The sequence below is a fragment of the Ambystoma mexicanum genome, chromosome 9 (genome assembly GCF_040938575.1).
Source record: "Ambystoma mexicanum isolate Mex_15411 chromosome 9, UKY_AmexF1_1, whole genome shotgun sequence".
Taxonomy (NCBI): Eukaryota; Metazoa; Chordata; class Amphibia; order Caudata; family Ambystomatidae; genus Ambystoma; species Ambystoma mexicanum.
Window position 1 is genome coordinate 358,948,686 of NC_090931.1, and position 12,503 is coordinate 358,961,188.

Here is a 12,503-nt window from a genome sequence, read left to right on the forward strand (position 1 = left end):
AGCCATCCTCAGATTTGGTAGCACGTAAAGTGGCAGTATGACCAAGTGAAGAGCCGCAGAGGGGTAGGCGGGAGGGTTCGCATGTGAACCCATGCCAGACCCATGCTGGAGAACAACCGTTACAGGTAAGCAACTTGTTCCTTCACCAGCATGGGGTCTGGCATGGATTCACATGCTCATGAATAAAAGAATACATAGCAGTACACACATGCACAACCACGGGAGGTGGCAACAGGCTCAACATTAAGCAATACAACAACTCAACATTAAGCATCTCTTACCTCCTCCCCAGGCTCACCTTAAGCGAACTGGTTGCGCAGCACTGCTTGGCCGACCCTGAACTCCTCCCTGGAGTCCCGATCGACGCAGTAGAATCTTGTGAAGGTGTGCGTCGACCTCCACGTAGCAGCCCTGCAGATGTCCAGCAGGGGCACACCAGACAGGAACGCCGTGGTAGATCGCTCTGGTCGAATGGGCTCAGACGGCCGGGCAGCAGTCGGTTTGCCAACCGGTGAGTGCATGGTGCAGCCTGAGAGCCATCTGGAAATGGAAGTTCGAGAGAGCCTTCCCTTGATACACAGTCCCAAAGTTCACAAACAGCTGTGAATTCTTCCGAAAACTCTTTGTGCTGTCCACGTAGAACTTCAGCGCTCTAGCTACATCCAGCGAGTGCAAAGTCCTCTCGGCCGGCGTCGAAGGCGACGGGAAGAAAACTGGTAACGCCAAGGGCTCGTTGAGGTTGAAGTCCAACGGCACCTTGGGCATGAAGGAGGGGTGTGTCCTCAGCACCACCCTCGTCTTGTGAAAAGTCAAGTATGGAGGCTCGCAAGATGGGGCCTGGATCTCTCCCACTCGTCGTGCGGAGTTGATGGCCACGAGGAACGCCGTCTTCCATGACAGGAACTTCAAAGAAACCGAATGCATAGGCTCGAATGGAGCCCCTCCTCCCCCCCCATGAGCCTGGTCAGCACCACATTAAGCTCCCACGCCGGGGCTGGAGCCTTCACCAGCGGGAACGATCGGAATATTCCCTTCATAAATTCCTTCACCAGGCGATGAGACCACAGGGAAGCCCGTCCCGTAGTCCTGTTATATCGGGAGATGGCAGCCAGATGTATTTTGATGGAGGCGTGAGCCAGTCCAGCTTTGGCCAGCGACAGTACTTGAGGGGCCGTAATCCGCAGAGGGTTAATCTTCTGTGCACAGCACCAGACAGAGAACCTCTTCCCCTTATTTCCGTAGCACGAGAGTGGAGGACGCCCTGGCTTTTGCAAGAACCTCTCTGCAGTCAGCCGGGATATCGTACCCTCCAAACTCGATGCAGGAGCCAGGCCTGCAAGCTCAGCGACTCCGGGTCGTTATGAAGAAAGGCGCCTCCTTCTCTGGAGAGAAGATCCCCGTCCGCCGACAGCTTGACTGGTGGGGACGTTGACAAGTCCAGAAGGTCCGGGAACCAGATCTGCCTCGGCCACGCCGGTGCAACGAGGATCATTCTGCACCTGGACTTCTTGAGCTGGTTGATGAGACGGCACAGCAAAGGCAACGGAGGGAACGCGTATAGAAACAGGCCGTCCCAAGGAAACGAGAAAGCATCGCCCATGCTCCTCGGCTGCGGGAACCTGCTGGCGTACCTCTGGCACTTGGAGTTTGTCGCCGTTGCGAAAAGGTCGATCTGGGGTTTGCCCCATCGTCGAAAGAGCCGATCTACCTGGTCCTGACGCAGTTCCCACTCGTGGCACGAGCGCAGCTCCCTGCTGAGTGAGTCGCAATGGTGTATTTTATTCCTGCCAAGTGGAAGGGAACCAGGGACATCCCCCCCTGGGCGACGGCCCAGTGCCACAGATCCTTGGCCTCCTTGGATAGGGCTGGGGATCTAGTGCCTCCCTGCTTCCGTATGTAGAACATTGTGGTGTTGTTGTCGGTGAAGATCCTCACCACTTTGTCCTTGAGGGACGGAGGGAACGACTTGAGCGCCCAGAACACTGCTCGAAGCTCCAGAATTTTGATGTGGAGAGACCTATCCTCAAGGAGCCAAAGGCCTCTTGCATGGAGATCTCCGGTGTGGGCCCCCCAACCCTCCAGGGAGGCGTCCGTCGTCACCATCTCCTGAATCGCTGGGTTCTGAAAGTCCGTGCCTGCCGTGAGGTGCGCACGGGTACCCCACCACAGGATTGCCCGACGGAACTCCTCGTTGAGGGATCCTGTCTTCGAAGCAGCCCGTCGCCTGAAACCAGCGGGCGTCGAGGAACTCCTGTAGCGGACGCATCGGAAGTCTGCAAAGGGGTACAAGGTAGATGCATGAGGACATCATCCCGAGGAGGGACTTGATGGACCTCACCCTGGCCACGTCCGTGGCTAGCAGGCACCTTGCCCAAAATGGCCTTCGTCCTCTCCTCCGACAGGGAGGCCAATTGCCCCACTGTATCGAGCTTCGCGCCCAGAAACAGTGCTACTTGCGACGGAACCAGGTGGGATTTGGGGTAGGTGATGGAGAATCCCAGTTCCGTGAGCAGCCGGACAGTCCTCGCTGTCTGTTCGACGGAGAGTTCTCTTGTCCTTGCACGGATTAGCCAGTCGTCCAGGTAGGGGTAGACGTGGATCCCCTGCAGGCAAAGCCGCGCCGCTACTGGTGCCAGGCACTTGAATACCCTGGGTGCCGACTTTAATCTGAACGGCAGGGCTCTGAATTGGTAGTGGCGTCCCTGAACCACGAACCCGAGAATCTTTGTGACCTTTTAGAATGGGGATGTGGACGTAAGCATCCTCCAGGTCCAACGACGATAGGAAGTGGCCCTCCTCCAGCTGTCCCAGCACGTGCTGGGGGTGACCATCCTGAATTTCTGTGCCTTGATGTACTTGTTTAACCGACGCAGGACCAGGATGGGGCGCCAACCGCCGGTCTTTTTGACGAGGAAGTACCTTGAGCAAACTCCGGAGCCTCCTGGGGACGAGATCGATGGCACCTTTGAGCATCGCCCTTACCTCCAACAGCAGTTGAGGGATGTGATTCTCCTCCCTGGCCACGGGAGGAATGCGAGGACACTTCTTTTGGAATTCCAGCGAGTGCCCGTTGGCCAGGGTGTCCAGCACCCAACGGTCGGTGGAGATGGACTCCCACACGCTACACTTCGTCAGCTGGCCTCCCACCGGTGTGCTTCGGTGGGGGCCCGACACTACGGCCGGTTCAGTCCTGCTTGGAGGCCTTGCCGCTGTAACGCTCACCTGATTCTCGCAGAGGCGCCGGTCTTGACTGGGCGACTACCGTATCTTCAAAGGTGATGTGTAGCACCCGGTTGGCTCTTTGGGCTGGACCTCTGCACTGTATGCCTGACATGTAGAGTAAGATGTCTGCAGATAGAAAATAAGGGGTTAATGAACTGGGGTTATTGGGGTGTCCCCATCTCTTTCCTCTTCTCCTCTCCTGTAGACCCCCAAAGGTTAACGCTCTCACCTTAGGTAAGTGAATGCCGAGCTCTCCATCTGCCTCGGGGCAGGGTGCTGTAACCAGTTTCTTCACTGGATAGGTAGCGCAGGCCTCTTGACTTCAGAGGACTGCTGTCCGTCGTTTACTGCACGAACGGTAAGTTTCGAGTCATTCAAATGTCTGTAAAGTCTTTAGTAATGATGTCTCTTGTTTTGCAGGGTTCCAGCGATGGCGGATGACGGGCTGAAGTGAGTTGAAGATGGAGCCCATGTGATGAATAGAAGCGCCTGGAAGCACGTAAGTAAGCGCTTGTTGCCTGCTTCACGATGCGCTCTAACTGTCTTTTTATTTTGCAGGTACGAGTTCGGAGCGGCTGCAGGGTGCCGGAATACCCACTGGATTAGATGTGGAAAGGAGTAATGGCACGTGAGTATTAAAGTTCCCCAATGTCTTAAACGCACCTTGTTTTGTCTTTCAGATGCGGGATGCAGCGCCGAAGGCCTCCGGAGCGTGCGAAGAGTTGGTAAGCTTTTGTCTTTCAGATGCCGGAATGCAGTGTGAAGACCTCCGGAGCGCACAAAGAGTAGGTAAGCCTTTGCCTTTCAGATGCCGGAATGCTAACCTGTTCTTTCTTGTCTTTATAGGTGTTGCTGAAGACTGGATTCAGGATGGTAAGCCTTTTTCCTTAGGCCCAGGACCGGATGCAGAAGACACGATGAGCGTTCTGCTGCAGAGCTTGCAGAATAACGCAAAGCAAGATTCATCCACCGGGTGTGGTTTAAATAGCCTCCTGTAGTGCTTCGTTGTCTCCTTCCACAGCCACGCCTAGGTAAGAAAAGAGTTCCTGCTTTCCAGAAGAGTTCCAGTGTTCTGAATCTAGGGAGTGGCTCCAGCCCCACCCAACAGGAAAAGTAGTTCCAAACAGAAGGGGATCAGAGGCTCAACTGGCAGGCAAGTAAGCAGCATGGTCTGCTACAGGTAAGTCCACCCAAGCATTACGAGCCCGGCGCTTCCAGCGCTGGGACTGGGCATATTTATGAGCCTGGTGCCACTGGCGCCAGGACTGGGTCCAAAAGGTCCCAATTGGGACTGGTTGGCACTCGGAACCTGGGTTATGGATCTGCTTCCAAGGGAGTTGGGAAAACCCTGACCTTTTGGAAGCAGAGATCATGACAGCCGCCTTGACAACGGCGGGATCCTCCTTGCTTGCCGCAACCTCTGTAGGCCTCCTTGGACGAGAAGCGGACCGCCTGGCGGTATGTGGAAGAGCCACCGCTGGATCCCTTGGAGGCACCCTGTCTGCCTCCGGAGCTCCAAAAGGGCTGTCGTTGTTGAAGCACCCCTAGGGCCCGGGCCATCTCCGAGTCGGTGTTGATGGCCTGGAGCGACTCATTCACCGTATTCCCAAAAAGGTTGTTGCCGTCGAACGGCATATCCAACACTCTGGTCTGAACGTCCTGGTGGAAGTCTGTCGCCTTGAGCCACCCTCATCGTCGTAGGCAAACCCTGTTGCCCATCTGGCGAAATCCGGTATCGGCAATGTCCGACGCCACCTCACCTTCCTGAAGAATCTTTAGGGCTTCCGCTCGCCTGTCGTCCGGCAGGAAGTCCAGCAGGGGAGCTAACTTGAACCTAAGCTCCCAGCTCCCTATCATAACGGGCTACGATCGCTAAGGCATTGGCCGCCTTAATCGTAGTCGCCGCCGAAATGACACGTCGTCCCATGGAGTCCAACTTCTTGCCCTCGCTGTCCGGCGGGGAAGTGGAAGTTGATGCTGCCGCACCCGCTGCCTTCTTCTTGGCGTAGGCTGGGCCCTGAAGCACAAGGGGGCGGCGTCGGGGACCCGGTACTTCTCGTACCGGTCCCTCTTGGCGGGCGTCGCAGAAGGGTTCTTGAGGACAGCCAGCCCTTCGTCCCAGATGTCGAGCAACAGCACTGCCAGGACCGTCTTTGTCTTGGCCTCCCGTCGTTGATAAAGAAAGCCTTCCTTCTTCTGTTCCTCCGGGCAGAGTTGGAAGAGCTATCATGGCATGAAAGGAGCCAATTTTCGTCAGGCGGTGAGGCCCGAGGGGGAGGCGATGAAGGAATGCCCGTCCCCGTATCTGTCGCTGTGTCCGTTGCATCATCGCCACCGAGACGAGGTGGGGATAAGGGCTCCACAGGCCTTGTGGGCACGAAGGGCCGAGCGGGATGGACACTCTTCCGCTTGTTCGGGGGGGGGGGGGGGGCTTCCCGACGGTCCTGGCTCAGGATCCTCCGTCGGGGTCCGTGGTAACCTCGTCCTTATCTCAGTACATAAGGATTGGATTGCCAACAAAATGGCCGCCAAGCTATCCAGAGGCTCTGGCAATGACTGCGACGGGAGGGACGGTTGCTCCACCGGGCCTTCGTCGGCCTCGCCATCTTAGATCTCAGCAGGCTCCTTCCCCTGGGATCAAACTTTCTCGAACCTCTCATTGAGGCCCTCCACGGTTTCCACCAGATCCTCAGAGGCTGATTCCGAGTCTGTAATGGCCACCGCCCCCCCCCCCCTCCCTTTTTCCGCCGGGGTCTTCACGGGGGTCGTAACGATGGGCTGGAAAGAGGATTCCCTCCGCGGTGGCAGGGATACTCAGGGCCCAGAGGCCGTCTCCACTAGCGTAGTCTCGGCCGACTTTGCCAGGGCTGCAGCGACCACTTCGATAGAGGCCTTTGCCGGCTGGATCAAAGCCCTCACCACCTTAGGTGCGTCCTTCGCCTTGGGGGGAGGGTCAGCGCCTCGCTCCCCCTCGGGTCCCTTCGAGATCGACCGGGGTCGCTCCAGCAGCTTACCTGGGTTCTCGGACTTCCTCTTCCCCGAACCAGAGCGCTGGTTCGTGGTTGAACGTGCCGGGGACATCGCGCCCTGCCTGGCAGCCGAAGGGCCCGACCTTTCGGCGCTCCCGGTGCCTGCGGACTCGGTGCTTGGCCTTCTGTTGGGCCCCCGTCGCCAGGGCGCCCTCACAGGACTTAGAAAACTGCTCACACTTTTTCTTCGCCTTCTCACCTGCTGTGCCCTTCTCTAGCCAGGCGGCGAGGCGGGAACGACAATCTTGCTTGGTCCGTTCCGAAAGGTTCTTCCAGAACGCACAGTCCTTCTCCACATGCGTCTTGTCCTCATGAAGGCAGTAGACATTGCAAATGCTCGTCCTCAAAAACATTTTGTAATCCGCATCCAGGGCAGCACCTGAACAGCTTGGATCCGGGCGTCGAGCTTCCCTTGTCCTGGGCCATGTCCGTTGAGGTAGGCCGCAGATCTTCCGGAATCCTCCAAGAAGCGTAAACTCGATGCAACCTTCACCCTTGAGGGGCGTAGAAGAATTCCAACACGGGTCCCCGTTATCGGAAGTAGAAACGGTGGAGCTTGAGGCTCGATTAACCGAAAAAAATGAGAAAATCTTCTGAAAACGCATGAAAACGCAGCAAAAACTCGAGAGCTAAAGCACGAGGACTCCCAACCCTTGAACGTGCGGTAAAAATCTGAGGATGGCTGCCAGAGGCGGGGCTTACGGAGAGGGCAGTCATTGGCTGGGGGCAGTATGACCCAGAGATCAGTGATTGGTTACTACTAAGAAAGAGATCAGAAACGAAACTGATAACTGATTTTTTTTCTTTACCGAGGATTCCCAGCCTGACGGGGAATCTTCATGAGCATGTTAATCCATGCCAGACCCCATGCTGGAGAATTTATACTAGGTGAGTAAGACCTTTTGGCATGAATTGGTTGCTTTTCATGTCAGTGGAACACAAAGTAAGGCAAGCAAGAATGTTTCACACAGATTTAGGATTGCACCAGGCAGACCAAAGTCAGCTACACCTAAAGAACACGGAGAATGGCACACAGCTATTCTAGGAGGGTAAAACATAATGTTGTAATATTGTATTAGTCGGTAAGCTTTATTCATCAAATGTTCCATTAGCGCACATACATACAAGTACATCGTAATATAGTAGTACAGTTGCTTTTCAGATCAAAGGCACACAGACTGAGGTAAGCAATAACTAGCGCATTTAGGATGGCTCAGATAACTCCAGGCAAGTAAAACCCTTAAAACGTTTCAAAGGAGCTATCAGCAACTTAAAGGTAAAGGCATGGTCTAGTAAAAAATGTTATTTAAAAAATAGATAGGCAACAAAAAAAAAAAAATACTAACACTCTTTTTTTAAAACTTCCTATGTAAAATTTTGAGCTATTCAAGCTCAAAATTCGCAAAAAGCAAGCACATGGGCGCAACCATTTTGTGAAATGGATGCCCTCCTGTGCTGGCTTTTGCGGCACTAATGAAGGAAAGGCCAGCCAGCTGTAGTAAACAAAAGCTACCGCTGGGTGGCTTTCCCTTCATTAGTGCCGTACGCGGAGGACGGGGACCGGAGGCCAGAGCAGGAAAGCTGCAGCTGAATCTCGGTAAGTGCTATTTATTTAAAAAAAAAAAAAAAAAAAATAAGCACTAGCTGCGTTTTTTTCCCTAAGTTTTCCGGGCTGGAGGAGCCCGTAAAACTTAGAAATAAAACCGCAGCTTTAAAAACGTATTTATGTTTGCGGTCGCTTTTGAAGCGACCGCAAACGAATACGTTAGTGTTGGAAAACGCTGCGGTTTTTCTTTCCAAGTTTCTCAGGCTCCTCCGGGTCGGAGAAGCCCGAGAAACTCGGAAAGAAAAACCGCAGCGTTTTCCAACACAACCGCGTTGTGTTTCTGCCTGCTGTGGCTATCACTTTGGGTCTCCGGTGCTCCCAGGGGTTGGTCCCTTTGTTTCGTCTTTGGCGGGATTCACGGGTGAAGCCCGCCTCTGGGTCCAGCATGTCTTGCAGTGGCAGAAAGAGGGAGGTGCCTGAAAATCCCTGTGCTTAATCACCTTGGTTACAGAAATGCACCCAACAGTGATTGGCCAGCTGGCTATCCTTGGAGGACAGCCACCCTGCTGTGTGAGTGACAGCTAGGCTGCGAATGAATGGGAGAAACCTGCATGAAAGGCAGGGCTTTTTGCTTGGAAGGCAGAGTCAACCACTGGACAGAGGAATCTGAATTAGAACTTGGAAGAGACGCTTGCTGCAACTCCTGGACTGGTGGTTTGCCTGGTGAAGCCCTGCTGCATTGCGGACGCTCCAAATTTGCCTCGACTAGAGACGCCCTGCAACAGACTACTTCTCCCATGGGTTTGTGGGACGAATAAACCCCAAAGTGAACTCGTCTTGACATCCTCTCGGAGCTGGCTGTATTTCCATTGCTGCTGCAGGAACCGATTGCCAGGGAGTCGAACACCAGAATAGTCTGTTTTTTAAGTTGGACCCGAGCTCCAGGAACATCCTCCGGACTCCAATGAAGCAGGACTGACCAAGCATGAGCCAGAGTGCTGGACCCCAGATGGGAGGAAACTCCATGAAAAGGTATCCGAGAACCACAGTAGTGCTGTTTGCGAGAGCGGTGTAGCCTTACTAGCTCTCAGTTGAGACTTGTCTTGGTTACCCCTGCAGAGTTGCTTGCAGCTTTGCCCCTCACAAGCCTTCCAGCTTGTGGCCCTACATTGATTTTCTGAAACCATTTCTAAAACCTTGTGCAAGACTTTTTACCAACCTACAAGAAGTGTTTCAGCTCTCCTAGACTTTAGCTCAACCAAAATTGGCTATCCAGGCTCCCTGAAAGATTCTTACCTCTGACTTTGTGCTTCAACTATTCCTCTGGAAAGGGTTAAATGACTTTGCATTGGAGGGTTCCAAAAGTACTCACTACTTAAAAATATTTGTTAACCATTGTTTTATTCCCTCATCTTTTCCTTTTGACACCAATCTCACTATTGCTCCAAATGTGCCAGTGAGAAAACAATGTCCACAGTGTCCTAGTCATTTAAGTCTGAGTGTGTACTAAATGTGTGTTCCATCCCCAATGGGTATCAACTGATTTAGTGAAAGAGTGTTTATTGAAGTATATTGTGTTATATGATTGCTCTCATCTAAAGAAGGCTTACTCAACTGACTTAAATTAATAATTTAATAATCAAGAAACCTTGTGTGTAAGTGTTTATTAGAATAAATGTTTAACTGTGTTACAAACTTACAGCACATTGTCCCCTCTTGAGATAAGCCTGGCTGCTCAGTCACTACGAACTTGTGTAGTACATGCTTATACCAAAGGTTGGGTTACTCCCACAGGGTACTGCATACAATCTTTCCCAACATGCAGATGCCCAGCCAATCAAAAAGACATGCAATATTCAAACTTGGGGGTTGTTACGAAACGTTTGTCTGCAGTACCCTCTGGGAACACAACAACTGACTACAGGTATAGGAAACCCAAGCTTTGGTATAAGCTTGTACTACACAGTTTTGGGAGCGTACTGAGCAGCCATGCTTATCTCAAGAGGAGTCTATGTGAGCTGTAGTGGAGTTACACCGAGATTTACAGTTACAAGTATCCAAATAAACTTACACTCAAGGTTTCTTGAATAAACTATTTGTTTTTAGTCAATTAGAATAAGCCTTCAGAAGGGAGCAATATAATGGTAACACATACACACTTCATGGAATACACTCTTGACCTCTCTAAATCAATAGATACCCTTTTGGGATGGCCCACAGACACTACCTACACCCTCAGGTGACTTCAATTGCTAGGGTGCTGGGGACATTAATATATCACTGTTGCATTTAGGATTATTAGTAATGAGTAACGGAAAAGATTTAGCACAAACAAGAGACCACAAATATTCTTAATCAGGCAAATACTTTTGGATCCCCTCAAGAAGAGTTAAGTTAAAGTCAATGGGCAAAAGTCTTATATAGGATGAAGCACTTCTGGTAGGTTGATGGAAAAGTCTGCAAATTGTTTTAGAAGTCTTTGAAGAAAAGAATCAAATGTAGGGCCAAAAGCGGATTAGACTTGTGAGTAAAGAAGATGCAAGCAACTCTACAGCAAGAGGCAAGTTCTCTCATACTTCGTACAGTACCTTTAAAATGAAGAAGAGGCAGCAGATGACTCCTGTTCCTGGGCCTCAGTCATGGGGACAAGAGGGAGGATGTCGGCGGACTGATGCACTGCACTGTGACGGTCAAAGCTCGCAACTGGCAAACTTCACTTTCAGTGGCTGTTCAGTGTTTCAGCTCCTCGCCTCTACCACAAATAGCAACACTGTGGTTCCTGGCTGTCGAGATGGGGGTCACACACTGTTGAGGGGGGCTCAGGCTCCATCGGTCCTGCTTCCTGGGAGTCCGGAGGATCTTCCACAAGCTTTAGGCCAGCTTAAAAGCAACGCACACAATCTGGTGTTCTCTCCCTGGCCATTCGGTTTCCTGCAGCAACTGAGGAAAATAACCAGGTCCGAAATGGATGTCCAGGTGGCTTACTTTGGAGTTGGTGGGACCAATCAACTCTAAGGGAGAAGTCGTCCTTGCAGGGGCTTCTCTGTCGATACGAACTTGGCAAGTTGACACTGCAGCACGGCTTCACCTGGCAAACAGTCCAGGAGTTGCAGCAGGCATCCTCTTCAAGCTCTTCTTCGGTTCCTTCGTTCAGTGGTCGACACTGCCTTCCAAGCCAAAGGACTCCTTTTATTCAGTTCTCTCTGATTCATTCCAGCCTAGCTGTCACTCACCCAGCAGGGTGGCTGTCCTTGCCGTACAGTCAGTCAATCACCAGAGTGTGCATTTGGGTCTTCTAGGAGGCTAAGCACAGGGAGTTTCAGGCACCTCGCTCACTTTCTGCCTACCCCAGACACTTGGGCACCAGAGCCAGGTTTCTCTCAGAAACCCTGCCAAAGGCGAAATGAACAAAGACCAAACCTGGTTTGGTGCACAGAGAAACTCTAGAAGGACCTTTCCACAAAGACATGGAGAAAAAAAGAAGACCAGGTGCCATTTTGAAAAAGATGGCTCTGCGCCATTTTGAAAAAGATGGCTCCCACGGTTGCTTTACCGGAGCCGCGCACGGTCACGGTAAATGCAAATCACAGTAGTTCATAATGGAAACCACTGCCACCAGTCATTCAGTGAAAAAAGGGTAACAAAACATGTTACTTAGTATCCCCTTTATCTAGCTTCTTAGGTAAGCCCTCCAGCACCCTATTGGAAGATGGTGTGTGCTGGGTCTAGAAAGCTACAATGCTAAGTAAAGTCAATTTAACTTTACTGCTCTGGGAAACAGTAGTTCATCCCAGAGAAGGTATTTAAACCTTGGGAAATCTGGAAGACTTCCCTGTGTCACTGCACTGAAGGTGCAGTGTGGCAGTTGTAAAAGATGCAGACTATGGAGTTTGTTAGACTCCATAACCACAACAGTGTATAAAAGTCACACTAAAATACATAAAGAGTGGAAAAAAGGGTCTCACTTTCTCCAGGTTAAAAAAAATCAAGTCCTCCAAACCCAGCAAAGTTGCTGGGGGTCTCCAAGGTGAAGGGAATTAGCAAATTTGAGAATTGTCCCCAACACCTGGCTATATGGTTTCCAGTAGCAACTCTGGAAATTCAACCAGCACCGAGATGATGTCCAGGTGGCTTACTTTGGAGTTCATTGGTCCCACCAACTCAAGGGGAGAAGTCATCCTTGCAGGGGCCTCTGTCGATACGAATGTGGAGTTTCAGCACAGCAGCAGGGCTTTGCCAGGCAAACTCACATTCCAGGAGTTGCAGTACGAGTCCTCTTCAAGTTCTTCTTCGGTTCCTTCATCCAGTCGTCGACTGCCTTCCAAGCCAAAAGACTCACCTTTTATTCAGTTCTCTGCCATTCATTCCAGCTGTCAGTCACCCAGCAGGGTGGCTGGCCTTGCCAGACAGTCAGCCAGCCAATCACCACAGAGTGCTTTTGGGTCTCCTAGGAGACTAAGCACAAGGAGTTTCGGGTACCTCCCTCACTTCCTGCCTACCCCAGACACCCTGGAGCGAGAGTCAGGCTTCACTCGTGAATCCCGCCAAAGGCAAAACTAACAATGTGACCAAACCTGGTTTGGCGCGCAGTGTAAATCTCAAGAAGGACCTTTCCACAAAGAAACGGCGAAAAAAGAAGACCGGTACATTGACAAAAGTTGCACCCTTGGGTGCTTTACTGGAGCTGCGAACGCAGTCTGTGGTAA

At 51.9% G+C, this 12,503-nt stretch overlaps 1 protein-coding gene across 1 annotated transcript in view; it reads right to left on the bottom strand.

Moving 5' to 3' along the window:
* Positions 1-12,503, bottom strand: part of BAZ1B (bromodomain adjacent to zinc finger domain 1B) — a 769,492-nt gene that overhangs the window by 419,808 nt on the left and 337,181 nt on the right. The gene's annotated exons all lie outside the window — the stretch shown is intronic.